This window comes from Haliotis rubra, unplaced genomic scaffold (assembly GCF_003918875.1).
Source record: "Haliotis rubra isolate DU_JTF1 unplaced genomic scaffold, ASM391887v1 Scf494, whole genome shotgun sequence".
NCBI lineage: Eukaryota > Metazoa > Mollusca > Gastropoda > Lepetellida > Haliotidae > Haliotis > Haliotis rubra.
Genome location: NW_025767184.1, coordinates 83,768 through 89,767, shown reverse-complemented (window position 1 = coordinate 89,767; position 6,000 = coordinate 83,768).

Sequence of the window (6,000 nt, the reverse complement as noted above, 5' to 3'; positions counted from 1 at the left end):
TTATATACCTATCACACAGTTCTCGAGAATTCTAGCAGTAGCTACGCCTCACTGCCGTAATTAAGATCACACTACGATCATTTAGAACTCACTCGAATGAATGCCCTAGTCTCACCGGAGCATAACAAACAATGGGAGGTAACTCTAACTCCTCAACTTACAAGATGCGAGTTCAAATCACACTCAGCACTTTAAACTTGTATAACCCATAATAATGAAAACTTAATCAATGCAAAATCTTGAATTAACAAAAACACATTCTTTTAACATATCTGAGATAGGATAATGAGATATACAGTGGAAACCTGATAAGTAAAATTTCAAGGGACTCGCCAAAATTGTTTACTTATCAGGTATTTTACTGATGCATGTATATGTTTACACATGTAACGATGAACAACTTATCAGGGCTGGCCTCCAGTTGTCAGTGTATTGTCAACTGCTTGACGCCAGCGAGCTGTAAGTAGGATGTTTGTTTGACTGGAGACTGACATGATAATCAAGGTGTATATATTGTTTTGTGGCATTTCTGCATTATGTGACTAATAATATAAAAACCTTCTTCGGAAGGGCAGGGTCCATATTGCCTTTACAGAGAAAAGTGTGTCCCTCATCGGGAAAATCAACCCGGAAACGGATGTAAAATATGTGACGTCTACAACAATGCAAGGAAGTGGACGGACAAACCAGGCAAGACAGACAGGATAGAATATGCAATTGTTACAATGATTAATTATCTAACTAAAACTAAAGTGTGTTCATGTCATCGCTACGCGAGAAGTTCCGGGTTAGAATGCTTGTAACCCATGCTTGTCGTAAGAGCCGACTAACGTGATCCCTGACTGGGTGGACACAGGCCATCGATTATTATGGAATGCGCCATATAGCTGAAATATTGCTGAGTGCGGCGTTAAACAACAATCAATTAAACCAATGCTATGGTGATCGCTAAGTTTACCATCATCCCTGACGTTGTTTAAGCAAATAAGAGCCTTCCTTGCAATGATAGCATCGTATACCCTTCACTGTGTAGTGATATTATACTCATTTTAAACCGTAAAATAGTTGGATACATATTTAGAACAATAAGTCTTGAAAACCTGATAGTGTGATTTAATCACAGCCATGAAAGCAGTTGTTTCTTGTCTGGGCAGTTTCGGTAATATCAAATAATTCATCAGACTGTGAGAATAATTGTAACTATTTATAAAGGCACATACAAAGACTCTTGGTAAATGCATCGAAAACAATTACATTGTATACAAGTGAGAAAACTAACGTTTGTAGTTATATTAATTGAATATTGTTCATTTCATTCACTAAATCAATCATGTGTGTCTTGCATATTTCAGATTCAAAGTGTCAATCAGAGTCGAACCTTCTTGTCCCTATTGTAGCTTCATGCGCAGCAGTCCTTGTTGCTATCACCTCAATCGTCGTGATAGTATGGGTGTTCAGGATGAATGACACATGTAAAAGTATGTAATACGTCTCCATCTGGGCAGATTGACTAAAATGCCAATTTTGAATAAAATGCCAATTTTGGAATTATTATTATTTACACTAAACTAAGACTAAACTAATTCACTCCTGCATTGACCTGAGTGTCAGAAGGGCTGTGTTTGAATAGTAATACTGACAGCACATATGAAGTAACTGTCTCCGCTGACACGTTATACAGTTGTCAGTATTACTGCCATGGCAGTATTGATCAACAATGTTTTGATCCCGCGAAGATCTGGGTTAGGATTGGTCTTCCATGCTTGTCGCAATAGGCAACTAACGGTGGTCAGGCTCTCTGACATGGTTGACACATGTCATAGTATCCCATTTGCGTAGAACGCTGCTCACGCTGTTGATCACTGGATTGTACGGTCCAGACTCGATTATTACAGACCGCCGACATTTAGCTGTAATATTGCCGAGTGCGGCGTAAATCAGCAAATAAAAATATTTTGCATTTCAAAATCGATTGGCAAAGTTAAAGGAGTCGTTTTCTGTAAATTAATATTTGAAGGTTTCATTGTTTTACAAGGTCACATATATGGCCAAAATCATGCTCCACTCATTAAAGCGTCCTTACTTTTGCAAATTTATCTGACAAATTGAAACGAAGTCGAACCATAAAAAATAATTAAAATAGTAAGCATAAAGAGATACCTTGGGATATGAAAACTTGTTTTTCTTGGTAGGAAATGTTATTATTGATAAACAAAAATGTCAACGGATATCGTAAGTTCAAGTTCATAGCCACAACGGCAGTATTGCAGCCATATCGTGACTACAAATACACACATTTTTTTTAAGGACAGTAAAGCCAACGAATATATCGCAGTATTTAAGAATTAAAACTGACATCTATCTTTAAAATAGCATCATTAAATTAGGACAATACAATATATAAACGGACTGAGTATCGCCAACAACTGAAGGTAGATCACAACAGATATCGTGTCCATGATACATTTATGTTTGGTTTCTAGGCTACAATGTTTCAAAGATGCCACCGAAAAGAAAATAACACAGAAAATTGAAAGGTGAGTCATTTTCTGTTCACTTTAAGAAACCAATGTAAAACTGACCAGTCCTCACAAATAATATTGTGCCCATGTGAGGAATCGAACCCGGGTCTTCGACGTGACTAGTGAACGCCTTAACCCCCACCGCCCCCTTAACAGCTCACAAACAGAGTCTAATGTGACAAAATTATGTTGAGTTTCATTGTGCATTGACCTTTAAGTAAATGGGAAAACATATCCCAACAGTGTGTATGATTATCATTTTCCTTAGATGTGTGTTTGTGCTTTTGTCATGCCTATCTAGTATCGTACCGGTATGATACTGATCAATATACACATGTACATTATATAATCAGAAGCGTACTATGGAATTTGCTAGGAGGTCTTATTGTAATGAAGGGAATTAATTGTGATATTGTGGTCATCGTATTGTTCTCGGATAAAATATTCTGTTATTTTGTTTGGGTATCTTGAAAAGAACACTAACACATTAAAAATATTTTCATAAATACATCCATTTCTGTAATTACTTTTGTGTTTCAACAACTAATTGTTTGTATTTAAATAATTTGTATTTGAATATGTGAATAAATAACAAATTTGTATGATTTAAACAGTATTTTATTTCCCGAAAGACATGTTATATACATTAAATATTATTAAGTTACAAAAGGAAAAAGGATCAGCAAACAGGCTGCATCAGCCTATGTAAATGCTTCTCCTAAACATAATCTTGCAAAGAAGGATTTTATGAATATATTTGTGGAAATGAGTAATTCAATAATTTCAAACTAAGTACAGCATATGGTACCACACTTTATGGAAAACGGTTGGCATCATTTAAGAAATTATAAACCGATTTTATTATCAATTCGTTTTCATACTGGGACAAAGATTCATCGCCGCTTAGAATAGCATGTAAACTTGTATTATTTTGAAAGAAGTATTTATTAAATCTAAACCTATCATATAGAGGACACTGAAGGAAATAATGGAAAGGATCCTCATGAGTGTTTCCACAGGAGCAGGTTTGGCAGTCTGTCAAACATCTATCAAACAAGTGAGAGTTAAGATCACTGCAGCCCAGGCGCAAGCGACAGAGAAGAATTTGACCTCGCCTGGGACCAAACGGTATAAAAAAATTTAAATGTTGGGGATAATGTCATGTCACAAGATATACATTTCTTAAATTTTGATAATGACTCTACATTTCTAATATTGATGTCTAGCGAATTTCATGCCTTAACAGTAGATGGGAGAAGTAAGATACACGCCCTGCATTACATTGGAGATTATCGGAGATTCGCAAATTATAGTGGCTTTGATTAGAAACATTTGGTGGTACCCATATTGAGAGATATTGTGGGGTTAACCCATTTACCATTTTGTAGAACATACATAATTTATGATAGTGGCGCCTTTCCACTAAGGAGCTATATCCTGTCTCAGCATAGAGTTTTTCGTGACTTGTGCCTCTCACTGCACCGGAAAAAGTTCTAAGGGCATCTAGATGTGCTTCTCTATCAGATGAGCTTGCTCCGTGGTACAATTATCCCAGATCGTATCACAGTAGTCAAATATAGGCAAACTAAATGATTTATACATAGTTTCAAGTGATATTCTGTTCAGCCTGTATTTCAAACTTCTCAGACAATTTATTAGTGGACTTGCTTTGGCTAGTATAAAATCAATATGTTTCTGCCATTTTCCATCATCTTGGAAAATCAGACCAAGGTGTTTATGTTCACAAACTTCAGAAATCGCAGTATTATTAAGTGTTAGTTGAAGTTTTGGACTTGCATTAGTCTTATTGGAGAATATCATAGCTTCTGTCTTCTCAGGATTGAAATTAACCTGCCACTTGCTAGCCCAGTCTGAAAATCGTTTTAGGTCATTATTAAGCAATGTCTGAGTCTGAAACGGATCTTCAAGTATAGGGAAGTATCATTAGCGAAGAGTTTAACGTTACTTACTATTCCATTTGTTAAGTCGTTTATAAAGACGAGAAATAATAGTGGCCCCAAGACAGAGCCTTGGGGAACACCAGCTAATACAGATTTTGGACTTGATTTGTGGCCATTAATGACAACTGACTATTTTCTATCACTAAGATAATTTTCAAACCAAAGCAATAGTTTTCCAGTTATTCCTATGGATTCAAGTTTTGATACCATCCCTGCGTGCCAAACACGATCGAAGGCCTCACTAAACAGAGTGTCCCAATTGGTTGGTGATATACTATCGCTTAATATTGATGTCATCACTAAACAGAGGGTCCCAATCAGTTGGTGATATACTATCGCTTAATATTGATGTCATCACTAAACAGAGTGTCCCAATCGGTTGATGATATACTATCGCTTAATATTGATATCGTCACTAAACAGTGTCCCAATCGGTTGATGATATACTATCGCTTAATATTGATGTCATCACTAAACAGAGTGTCCCAATCAGTTGGTGATATACTATCGCTTAATATTGATATCATCACTAAACAGAGCGTCCCAATCGGTTGATGATATACTATCACTTAGTATTGATATCATCACTAAACAGAGTGTCCCAATTGGTTGGTGATATACTATCGCTTAATATTGATATCATCACTAAGCAGAGTTTCCCAATCGGTTGATGATATACTATCGCTTAATATTGATATCATCACTAAACAGAGTGTCCCAATCAGTTGATGATATACTATCGCTTAATATTGATATCATCACTAAACAGAGTGTCCCAATCGGTTGATGATATACTATCGCTTAATATTGATGTCATCACTAAACAGAGTGTCCCAATCGGTTGATGATATACTATCGCTTAATATTGATGTCATCACTAAACAGAGTGTCCCAATCAGTTGGTGATATACTATCGCTTAATATTGATGTCATCACTAAACAGAGTGTCCCAATCGGTTGATGATATACTATCGCTTAATATTGATATCGTCACTAAACAGTGTCCCAATCGGTTGATGATATACTATCGCTTAATATTGATGTCATCACTAAACAGAGTGTCCCAATCAGTTGGTGATATACTATCGCTTAATATTGATGTCATCACTAAACAGAGTGTCCCAATCGGTTGATGATATACTATCGCTTAATATTGATATCGTCACTAAACAGAGCGTCCCAATCGGTTGATGATATACTATCGCTTAATATTGATATCATCACTAAACAGAGTGTCCCAATCGGTTGATGATATACTATCACTTAATATTGATATCATCACTAAACAGAGTGTCCCAATTGGTTGGTGATATACTATCACTTAATATTGATGTCATCACTAAACAGAGTGTCCCAATTGGTTGGTGATATACTATCGCTTAATATTGATGTCATCACTAAACAGAGGGTCCCAATCAGTTGGTGATATACTTTCGCTTAATATTGATGTCATCACTAAACAGAGTGTCCCAATCGGTTGATGATATACTATCGCTTAATATTGATATCGTCACTAA